Genomic DNA, 12,669 nt, shown 5'->3' with positions numbered 1-12,669 from the left:
GACGGATGTTCACGCGCGATTCCGTCGATCCGGTGTCCAGTGTCACGGTGCCATTATCGTAAACGGACTTGATGAGGAAGGGTCCACGTGCGACTTCCTCGGTCTTCTTGCGGTCACGAGCAGGAACTCGTAGCATCACTTGGTCGCCGACTTGGTAGAAGTGCTGGATCCGCTTGATATTTTCACGCTCATTCTCTTGCATTATCGCAGCGAACCTCTGTTTTGAGAGAAAGCTCCAGTTAGCGAAATGGAGCTGTCTGGTAATCAAATCTTCGCCAAATAGCAACTGTGCAGGTGAAGCGCGCAGTACTGAGTGGTAGCTTGCTCGAATTGCATAGGCTGCGTAGTCCAGTGCAACTTCAAGCTGGTCGTTGAGATCGGGTCGAGCGCGGATAATGTTGAGTAGCTCCAGGTGAACACGCTCGCATATAGCGTTGGCCTGTGGATTTTTTGTCGTGATCGGCTTTGACTTGATCGCCATAGACTTGAGCAGAAGCTGAAATTCGTCTCCAGTAAACTCAGGGCCTCGGTCATGGACCACACGTTTTGGTCGGGGATAGCGACACAGCCAGCACCGCTCGAAACTCAGTGCCGTCGTAGCAGACGTGCGTCCACGCTGTATGAAGACTTCTAGCCAGCGAAATTGACGTTCAATGGCCGTGAAACAGTAGAAATCGTCCTGTAGCGGTCCAACGAGATCCACATGCACCACATCAAATGGGCGATCGTCGTTGGTCATTGGAGTAGGCGGAAGGTGTCCGTAGGCTTGCTTTCCACCATGCAATTTTGCTTTCTTGCACTGGCGGCACGCGCTGACGTACTTTTTCACCGCAGTCTCCATCCCAGGCCACCAGAAGGTGGACATGGATCGAAATTGCTTCTCACCACCGGGATGTAGGAGATAGTCGTGGTACAGCTCCACCAAATCGTCACGGAGAGAAGCAGGAACTACAACTTGTTTTCGGAAGTGCAGCAGGACGGTTCCGAGTGCCGCCCGTAGTGAATATTCTGGATCCGCAGAGTTTTGCTCTAGTCGAACAATAATTTCCTTAGTCGTCGGATCCGCAAGCTGGTGCTTCTTTATCACTGCTCCGTCGATTGCGACGTCTTCTTCCTCCACTGCATAGAGTTCATCTTCGATCGCTTGCTTCACGTAGTCGTACCGAAGACGCGAGAACGCGTCTGCTGCAACATTTTGCTCTCCCGGGATGTACTCGATCGAGAGGCGATACTCCTCCAGTAACAACTTCCATCGCTTCACTCGGAGCGAGGTTTCTTGAGGATAGAGGAGGTTCTTATGGTCCGTATGAATGACGACTGGAAATCCGAGCAACATGGTCCTATATTCCTTGAGAATTTCGACGACTGAGAGCAATTCCCACTCCATCGTGGAATACTTGCGCTGGGTATCAGTCATGGAACGAGAGAAGCAAGCAATAATGCGCCTGCCCTGGATAACCACTCCGCCAATCTGCCGTCCACTCGCATCAGCGAAAACGTGAAATGTGCGGGTGTAGTCAGGAAACGCCAACCACACGTTGCGAGCCAGTGCGGTTTTGATCTCGTGAAAAGCTGCTGACGCCTCTGGTGTCCACACAAACGGCACGTTCTTCGAAGTCAGCCGATTGAGCTGCGCTGTAAGGGCTGACTTGTTAGGAACCATTTCACGATAGTAGGAAACCATACCGAGGAACCGCCGTAGCTCCTTCTTGCTGCGTGGCTCCGCAATTTGCAGGATGGCATCGACTTTCTTTGCTTGTGGCTGGATCCCGTTAGGTGTGAGAGTAAAGCCCAAATAGTCGACAGATTCCCGCAAAATATGGCACTTCTTGGCATTCAAAGTGACGTCGTACTGGCGAAGACGCGTGAACACAATGCGTAAATGTTCCAGGTGCTCTGTTTCATTCTCCGAAAAGACCAGGATGTCGTCCAGGTACACAATGACGAATGGTAGATCTCCAAGAATTCGCTCCATGGCTGCCTGGTACTCATCTGGTGCTGTCGATATCCCCATCGGAAGCCGTTTGAATTGAAATTTGCCAAAAGGCAGACAGAAGGCGGTAGCCGCGCGGCTCTGTTGGGCCAAACATCGTGCAAAATAACCCATATTCGCATCAAGTGTGCTCATACACTTAGCTTTTCCAAGCCGCAGCAAAATTTCACGAATCTTTGGCACGAAGTAAGGCGAGCGGCGAAGAAAACGGTTGAGACGACGAAAGTCCACTAGAAGCCGTAAATCTCCACTTGGCTTGACCAGGAAGAATGCTGGCGCTGCTGCTTCGGAGTCATAAATCTGCTCCAGTACATCGAGCTCGAGGAGCCGCTGGATCTCCCGTCGAGCTGCATCTTCTTGGCTGCGTGCGATCGAGTAGGGCTTTGCGTGTGAAGGCACGTAATCTTTTGTCAGTGGCAAAACATAGTCCGGCAAGCGAATTCTCCCGAGGCGTCCGTTGTACAAATCGAAAAATTCTTCGAGGACCTTGAGGTAGCAGTGCTGGATAGCTGATTCGAGATGCACTGGTAGCAGGTCAGCAGGTTTCAAGTCATGGACATCTCCGGCAAATAGCTCATCCACTTCGTCGGTGGCGACAGCCACTAGTCCGCGTGCACCAGATGATGGTTTCACACCTTCCTCGGTCTGGATAGTCATTTCACTTCCGTCCCAAGACACTTTTCCTGCTCCAAAGTCCACAACTAGCCCCAGCGCCGACATTATATCGCGACCAATCACCATTTCGTCGCGGATGTTGGGCAATACCTCGAAGTCGTGAATGATAATTGAATCGCGCTTGAGATTTGGAATGCGGAAGCGAACAGTCATTCGTCCGGTGCTGCTTGTGTTCCCTTGCGCCAATTGGTACGAGACACGAGAATCTTGCAGTTTGCCGCCTTGGGTTTGGAGTGTCTGCATAAAGTCGCTGCGGATGATGCTTCGCGAGCATCCCGTATCCAAGAGCGCGTGGTAGCGGGTTTTACCGTGCTCTAGCTTGATCGTGATTCTCCTGGGTGGTTCTTGAGCGGGCCGCTGAGCGTTGAGACCGAGAAACATGTATTCCTCGTCACTGGAACTGTCGCTACGGTGGGTACGCTGTTCCACTCGAGTTTGCGCTTGACGGCGAACTACTTGTCTGTGTCCGCCGTGACGTTGAGCGTTGTTGCCATGCTGGTGATCAACTTGCTGGTGTTCTTCTTGTTGGTTGTTCTGCTGCAGAGCGCGACAGTCCTGCGTGTTGTGCGTTGTAGTCCGGTGAAAGCTGCAATACTTGTTGCTAGTATTGTTGTTGCCGCTGCCATCGTTACTTACACGGCCTCTGTTGCCACCCCGATTTTGCTGGCGATTCTGGTTGTTGCGATTGTTGTTGCGAGTATTGTAGTTGCTTCGACGCCCGTTGCCTCGCGAGTTGTGATGACTGTTGTTCCTCCGCTCTTGGCCACTAGATCCACTGGCACGGTGCAGACGCTGTTCGCCCTGCTCAATGCGCTCGAAAAATGGAACAAGCGCAGCGACCGTTGTATACACTTGGCCACTGGCGTCGTACTTATTTTGCCAATCATAGGGTAAACCGCGCTTGAACAAACGACAGAGTGCGTCCTCGCACATGGGGAATTCGTACTCAGTCCAGCTAGGGTGTTCTCCATTCGTGCCAACGCTCGAAAGCGCTTGCTGTACTCAGCGAGCGACTCGCCGCGGGTCTTCTTGATTTCCCAGAGCTCCTCCTGGAGCTTCTCACTGTAGTCCACGGGCAGGATGACTTTGGACGCGGTGTAGAGAGTTTTCCAAACTCGTCTTCCATACGCACGTCATCGTCGGTGATAGAGGCATCGTCGAAGGCATCGCGGAGATCGCCTTCCAGTAGTAATGTCGTGTTAAGAAACTTGTCCTCCGCGTTCCAGTGCTTGGTGTTGCCGAGCTGTTTAAAGTGGTACACCCACTCCAAAAGTCCTTCGGCCCGCCGTCGATAAACTTGGGCATCTTCTTCGTCACCACCTCTTCTTCGACACCCTTCTCCTTGTCGGCCGGGCGTACGGTGATGGAGTAAGTCAGGTAGCGTTCTTTGGCATCCTTTTTTCCGGAGCCATACATCGTAGTAAGTTGACGCGACGGGTGAGCCTGGTCGCTTGGTTGTTTGAATCGATTCAAAGTGACAACCCACTTGAGTCCTTGTGATCAAATTGAGAACTGAATGATATTGAGATGCAGCGGCTAGCGCTCCGCTGTTCTTACGAGCTAGCCCAGATGATATGCACCCCTGTCGTGCGTACCCTAAAGATCTTATTCAACCTAGTGAAGTAGGTGAGTCTTGATATCCGTTGAACCCAGACGCAACAGGGTGAAGTGGGTGAGATGGATGACTGTTGGCATGTCACATACGTTCGACACCTTCACCAGAAAGGAGTTTCATCAGGTGTTTGCAACCAAAGTCGCCCCATATTTGAACCCATGGCCGTTGCCGTGGTTAATTGTGATCCTTGACAACGCCAAAATACACATGTAGTGGGGTTTTCTCTCTTGAAACGATGGGTCATCAAGCATGCGAGTCTGGCTTTTAAGGAGGCATCGGTTGCGGTTATCAATGCTGCACTACGTGAATGCACCAAATCGCACGAAAAGGTCGGTCGTGGACAGTATCGGCACTGTGGTTATTTAGAAGCTGCTCTGAACATTGCAAGTTAAAATGAAAAGCGTTTATTAAACTGAAAACTGTGTGTACTCTTCGTCATTCTCGTCGTCGCTTGGTTGGTGGTCCACGTCTTCCATGTCTTGTGGTGGTGGAGGCACAAACACGGGTGCTTGACGGAAGAGAGGACACAGCGGGTACAACGGTAAGCCCAGTGCGCGACGAGTGTCTTGAATCCGCAAACGCAGCGTTACCACTGAATCGTTTATCATGACTTGGACAGGAAAGAATTCATCTTGCTCCGTGACAGTACTCGAATCTTGTTCCAACCTGTCGATGTGCTGCAATTGCCGGAACGTCGTGTTATCTGGCACACGAACTTCTTCATCGTCTGATAGTCTGGCCCGGGCAGTTGCAGGGTAGCGTAGAGTAGCCGGACCGAATGCGATGTTGGCTGTCTGTAGCGCTTCTTGAACACGTGGGAGAACTTGCTATACGCGGCGTTCCGTTGCGTGATGAGGCGTAGTTACCGGCGTTCGCTTCGGTTTTTCTACATATACAAAAAGGTTAAGTGCAAAGTCAACCTGTCCACCGCGTCGCAGTCGAGCATTGCGCCATGATGTTTGAAGTAAGGGCTTGAAACTATCTTGATCTAGCTTCACGAATGACTTTTGTGGCGCGTTCTTTGCGAGCCTGATGTAGATGTCGAGGCCATCATTCCAGCACAGGCGCTCCTTCGTAGCGAATGCTGACTTGACTTTCGCCCTCAGCACATCATAGCCTTCAGATACATTTATGTCGAATGTCAGAGCGACCCCTTTATCGCGGCAGCGCTCGAGAGGCCTTCCAGCCTTCACCGTCAGCTCACGGCGCAACTCGTTAGGAAGCGAAACTTCCATGGGAACAATGCAAAATGGACTGTGAGAATCGAGCGCTTGTATTATTATAAGCTTATCGAAAATTCCAGGCCTACATTTGGCACAACAAAAGAACATCTGTAGGCGAGTCAGAACGCGAGGTAGATGAAGCTGCAAGGTTTCAGTGGCAAGCACTTACTTTTTTGAAGTGTATCTGGCGGGGAATTAACCCATTCGGGCGACAGTCCCTCTTAGAACGAGCTTCCGCTGCGTTCCCCCTCAATTGACATCCGTCGTCGCGTGCGTGTACGCATTGCTCAGGAAGCCGTCAACCACATAATGGATAGCGTCTGTGGGGAACTACTCTGGTAGCTCAGTGATGGATATTGAATGATAGGTTGTATTGTGCTGATGGATATTGAGTGACTTGAGTGCCATGATTAACTGAGCTGGGTGCGTTGAATAGTGCAACCCTAACCTCCCCATACACTCAACTTAAGGCGGCCTATTAGACGGACAAAATGAAGGAAACGCCCATCTTAACTCTTTGGCAACTACTGGAGGAGAAGGGCCTTTGTGGACAGGATAATTTCCATTGTGGCGAGGTGCGGGCAAATTCCCGGCTTTCCAGATCGAACTTTGAATAAACGTAGACCGCCGAACGTTGGACTAGAGCTCAGAAGGCTCAGAGTCTTGGGGTCCCAGCTGAAATACCTCAGCTGAGCCCATCAACGGCCCGGATGAAACTTCCCAGCACCGGTCCTTGGTCAGGCGCGGCGTGTGCACCTCCCTTGCAATCCCCTTGACGGTTCTTCCTAGGGCTATGCTTTGGGCCCAGACGTCAGCCAGCCACAACAACTTTGTTCCCACTTCAGATGTCTTCAGTACTCTCTAAACGAAACCTGCTCCCCACTCAACAGGTCTCAGCTCGCACGTGTCCAACCCAATCTGCCCCGGGTTTTCTCCAATACAAAACACGACACTCCACACGTAACTTGCCCACCTCTTCCGAGACCTTGGACCTGGTCTCCGTAGCTTCTTCACTTCCTCCGGTGGTTCCAGCTGAAAGCCGCTTCCACAGGTCTTCACTCGCCCCTCAGACCTAGAGTGGCCCCAAGAAAATTGGCTCGTTTTGCTGAAGACTTGAGCTTTACACTTTTCCGACGAAACCTCAGGAGAATCGCTTACTCCCCGAAATATGAAATACGTGTCGGTAATGTCGTCCAGAACACGTAATAATATAAAATAACTAATTAAGCTCCTTCTCACACCGAGGCACACCCAAAAAGACTATATGGGGTTGAGTTTTGATGGAATCGGTCCTCGGCACCCTTTTACACAAGGAAACACTCCCACTTGCGACCTTCGGGGCAAATTCGATTTTGATTCAATTATTACACAGCACCCACAAAGGGTGCTAAGATCATCCTGAGAGCTGCCAGTGTCCCAAAGGCATTCGGCGCTGCAACCTGAGCTTTAGCCAATAATGGGCCGAGCTCAGCAAAATCCAGCGTCGTCAGGCATGGGTTCAGCAGATCTTCAACGAAGCTTCAGTGATGAGTGATGAGTTGCTGATCCCCGGTGACTCATTGGCCGAAAGTGTGTCGTAATCTGGGTAGAGCTGGTCCCATCCCGGCTGATATATGAGTCGTCATCATTGATGACGCGACCTTCCGGCAGCGCGCATTCACCGTGTACCCATCGGCCACTCTGAGACCCCGTAGTCTCGGACGAGATTCCAACTGAGACCCCCGGCATAAGTGTCCGCCAGTGTCCGCATCATCTGAGTCCTGGGTCGCCAAGCTGAGACTCCGGAGCATCCGCTGAGCCCAAGCACATCCCGCTGAAGCATCCGAGCCGAGACATTCAGATTCCAGCTGTTCCGCCTGAGACCACCCAAGTTCAGCGTAGTGAGATCTGAAACCAACTGGCTTCAGCTGAGACCAGCTAGTCTCGTGTGATTTCCATCTTTAGGTGGTTGTAGTGGGTCCAGCTGAGACTTGGAGACTTCAGCGCCTTCTCTCAGCCGAGCCGCAGCGAGTTCAGCTGAGACCAGGTCGGCTCAGTTTGCCACGCATCCAGCCATTAATAGGTGTCTATCCGGGACGTCTGAGCTCAGCGTAGCTCAGCGGGGTGACTGCAATCCAAACTTCACAGGAGTCAAGCCAAACCATAGTCACCTTCAGTCATCGCGGTTTCAGAGTCACAGCAGTCTCTAGACCTGGGGTAAAATGAGAACTGTATTTGTTTGTAAATTGAAGCCATCTTCCTCCTAGAAGCGCCTGCTGGGACAAGAACTGTTTATCATCTATGACGGGTTCGCAGCGGCGATGGCTGTCAGAGTCACCGCTAATAGCTGCACGCTTCTTTCGACTGGTAGAAAGTTGCAGTTGCTTTCATACCAATAGGATCTCATAGGTGTGGACCACTCATTATGGTGTGTCCACTTCAATAGTGGCACAACATCCATTGGTGTGTCTTACACATCATAATCCTTCTGAGGAAGTATCCAAAACTTTTAACAGATTCTTACCTGTCTCTGTGTATTCATGTAACTTAAAATCGTACATTCAGTGCAGTTCCTACTTGTATTATATATTACGAAAATCCTTGTAACCCGTTACTTCCATCTGCTTGTCTATGGTCAAGTACAGCTGGTCTCGCCAAGATCCTTCGGGATGGGAGCCGTAAATGACGACAGCAAGCCTTGGCAGAGATATGCTTTTCTTTAAGCCCCTTAATGGAGCTGAGGTGGGATCCCGCGATATTTAGATCGTCTACGTAGTACTATCAATCTCCCACTTTTTGTGGTAAAAGCAATATTCTTTCTTGCACCACAAAAATCCTAAGGATGTCAAGAATACGTTTAAGACGCCATACCAAATTCTAGGGGCTTGTTTTAGCCCATAGAGACTTTTCCATAATTTGCATACTAGGTTAGGGGACCCGTGTCTGAACCCAAGTGCTTGCCGCATGTAAATGCTTTCGTGCAGTAGCCCATTCAAAAAGCCAGTGAACACGTCCATCTGATGTAACTGCAATACCAGTGTGGTTGCCAGGGCTAATAGCAGGCGGAGTGACTCATAACGAGCCACAGGAGAAATACCTCTTTGTAGTCAAGCTGTAAGTATGAGTATTGCCCTGAACTACTAACCTTGCCTTAAATCTATCCACACTGCCATCAGCGTGATACTTCACGTCGAATAACCAATGGCAATCTAGTGCCCTCCTCCCAGGCGGTAACTGAACTACCGTCCATGTGTGGTTCTTTAAAAGTTCTTCATATTCGGTGCTTACACTGTGGCTGGTCTATTGGAGGCGCTCAGGATAGATATTTGCTCTGTGAGACTGCTGATGACCAATTTCTTGGACGCATGGTAGCAGGTCTGCCTGTGAACGAATCTGGCCTGGCAGATCTGCCGCCACATTTCCGTGACAAGACCAACAAAGCTATGAATGCAAGTGTGCGGAAAATGTTCCCAGGTCTAGTCGGAGAGTCCAACTTTAAGGTCGTTCTGCGACTTGGCCTCGCATCACTGGTCTATCATGCTCTATATTTTACATCACAGCTCCCGCTGCTGTCGACATACATATTCACTAGCTCCGGTCTCCTTAATAAGCTGCACGACAAGCTAGAGCTGGACGTACTCAGTGGATACGGGCGACCACGCGTCGAACTCTAAAACCCTCGATCAGCAGCAGCAGTCAATTGATGCCCTCCCTGAATGTTGGACAAAAGAACAGAACACGTACTTGAGAAAAAGGTGTTGTAGCTGACAACATCACCAGATAACTTCTTCGAGAGGAGATAAAATCCTTGTTTGATGAGGTGGGGCTGCATCGCGATAATCCTGCGGAACCACCAACTCTAGCGTCGGTTGCTACACGACGCTACTTTACATGGGGTTGTACATTCCACTTGATGCCTCACAAATTTGACTATCCAAGCATAAGCACCCTTGGTGCATAGCTATTGTGTGTACCATAGCGTGGAGTTAGTAAAACCGCACTTGCACAGCAGCTCTCTGGGAAGCATTGATAATAGTACAGAACACGATTAGAAAATGGCATCCTCCCGCCTGCCCTGCCGGGTCATCGTACTTTCCCGCCCTCGTCTTGAGCACCAGCGGCGGCTGGAGATCCTTGTCCATTATTTTGAGCTCCTCGTCGCCCACTATCGGGGCCGACGGTGACCTTGAACCCGCACAGCAACCGGCGATCGGTTGCGGGTCCAACAGCAGCGGCGGCTTCCGGCGTATCGACCTCTGACACAAATCAAAATAGTCAGCCTTTTGTCCAATCAGTTCCTGTCCAGTAGGCATAGGTTCATCGACTTACGATTTCTCTAGTCACTTCATTCCTAGTCTTTGCATAGGGAGTCGGATTGTTACCTCAACCGTGTATAGGAGGGCTTCGAGCCACCACTTGGCTAACATTCGAGCTCCCTGTAGTTGACATCGAACACCACCCATCATGGTCTGGTGGGCCCTTTCAGCGCTCCCATTTTCTTCTTGACATTCAACATTTGACTGCTGAAAAATGATGCCTTCTTTAGCGCATAGTTTTTCAACAGCATTGTTCACGAATTCAGTACTTCAGTCTGTTCGTATCCTTTTTACTTTATACGGGAATTGCACTGATAAGTGCTTTAGCATATCCTTTATTTTCCCTGAAACTTCTTTGAGGCTTTTCACTACAAAATACCACTTATATGCAGTAGCGTCATCGACCACAGCTAGTGCATACCGATAGCCAAAAAACTCATACAGGCCATTCACTTTCAACCTTCCTGTAGTGGCCATGTGCAAGGTGTGAAGAGGCACCTTAGTCTATATGCCTGCCGTGTTCCTATATGACATGCGACGGTGCTTCATCTCAGCGCAAGGCTTGCAAAAGAATAGCACTTCTTTTAGCTGTGTGTAACTTATATCTGCAGTCTCACTTTTCCTTAGACTGCTAATTATCCTGATCATTATGTCTTTACCAACATGCCCTAGTCGAAGGTGTCATTCCTTAATCAGGCGCTCATATTTTAGGGGTATATACACTTTTCTTTCTTATCTTAGTACTTGGCAAGTAGTATACCTCGCCAATTGCTACTGCTGCAAATAGCAGTTTGAGGTGCTTATCGAGGAAATATAGATATTCACCTGTTTTTTACTGTTGGTGTCTATATTCCTGCTTGGCTAGATCGTATGCACTTAGTAGGTTACTAGCGCACTGATCGTCATATGCAACTTCATTAAGAGTTACTAGTTGCCGTTTACCACCTGCATTTAAGACACCAAATTGCACCTTTCCAGCTAGTGAACTTTCTGAAGTTGATCCGTTCCCATACGTGAACTGGTGCTCTTGACTTGGCAGAAGCTGTCCTTTGAACCAGGTCTTGTCAGGCGTTATAGCATGACCAGCCCCTGTATCAACGACCCATAAGTCATTTGTCAGCTTGATACATTTTAGCGTCCTTAAGTAAGGCGCATTTTTCCTCCTTACCTCGGCTTCAATGCTGTCCAGATCAGCCGGCGGCATCAGGTCACCTTCGCTCATCGGCACGTCATCAGCCCCGTCACATGCGAGATCTTCACTCGCCACGTCGTCTTCACGATCGAGGCTCTCTTCAAGTTGCGACTTACCTTCTGTATTGAGGTGCATCTCGCCGTCCTTAACCACCGCTTTGATCGTTGCGAGCTTTCTTGTTCGCACCTGGTGCAGTCTTGATGTCCGTTCGGAACAGTGGGCCCCCGTCTCTGTCGGGGTCCCTGTCCCGAGTCATCACCGGACATCCGTGCTTGAAGTGACCTTCTTCAAAGCAATAGAGACAGTTTTTGCCGTTCGAACCACTGTCTGATTTACGCTTTTGTGGTTGCTTGACCTTGATGTTGTGGATGGGGATGCCTTGCCCCTTACATCACGGCAATCTCCTTCTTGGACTTGTCTCCGAATATGCGCCTGAGTGCGCCTTCGACATGGTCCACAGAAAATTCTTCCTTTTTCAACGTGATTGATGAGGCCCAAAACTCGCTCGGCAATTGGGACAATACTCCAACACGCAGCCACGGTTCTGTGACCATGTCTTGCCCAATCCGGTTAATTTCATTTCTGTCCTTCTTAAGTTGCGCAAAGAACGTTCTTAGGTCACGCCACTGACTTCGGATCAGCTTAGACCAAGCCCTGGTCAGATCATTCACACCAGCGGCATCGCCTTGTCCGAAGTCCTTCTCAAGCAGGCGGACGACTTCGCATGGGTCCATTGTGGACACCACGTCCGGGAGGGTGGACACGAAGAAGTCCGGCAGAAACTGATTCAGCAGGTCTCCTCATCCCTGATTCCAGTACATGAGTTTACACCTCATGGCGAGCGCCTCCCTTTCAGGCGTGCCATTACTTGGTGCACGCAAGGCAATATCGCACTCGTACGGGTGAATGCGAGACAAACGAGCGGAAGCGTGCAGAGCGCACAGCATGCCGAACCAGCGTTTCCACCGGAGCGATTTGGCCTGTGACAGTGCTAGGTTGCTAGGATCCGGCGTGGCTATGACAGTGCGTTCGCTCGCTTGACAGTCGTGACTAGTAATGAATCAGTTTTGCTCTGTGCTCCGTTGGTCGTCGGTACTTTGCTGTGTGCGGTCCCGTGCGCGGGAAACCCATGGATCAGGCGCACAACAAAGCGAGAAAGCTCCGAGCGCGACAAGGGGTATAGGGGGTGGGAGGAGGGGCTTGTAAATGTCGAAGGTTTGTGCAAAAGCAGCCATCCATGACATGAACGATGGCGAGCGGAAATACACCCACTGAGGCAGGCGTACCGAACGCAGAGGCTCCGCGAAACGGAGTAGGCATGTCAGCGGTGGGATTTGAACCCACGAGTGCGAACACAGTAGAACTTGAGTCTACCCCCTTAGACCGCTCGGGCACACTGACGATAAAATTACACTAACACCACAAAATCACACCCACCCTGATCACAAAACGCACTACTACTACACACAACACGCCCTCTTCAACCAAATCGCGCCGTTCCCACACCGCCGCTATGTCTACCATGCCACACGTTCCCTTCCATGCGCCCCCCCCCCCCCCCCCCCCCCCCCCCTCGCTCTTCCTGCTTTTTACGCACTCGCACGACAGAACACACACACAACAATCTCCACGCTTGCATGCTCTGTCGCATTTTATCCGCATCCACGTTCTGAGAC

The sequence above is a fragment of the Phytophthora cinnamomi genome (assembly GCF_018691715.1).
Source record: "Phytophthora cinnamomi strain GKB4 chromosome Unknown Contig98, whole genome shotgun sequence".
NCBI lineage: Eukaryota > Oomycota > Peronosporomycetes > Peronosporales > Peronosporaceae > Phytophthora > Phytophthora cinnamomi.
Note: the sequence above shows the minus strand (reverse complement) of the source record.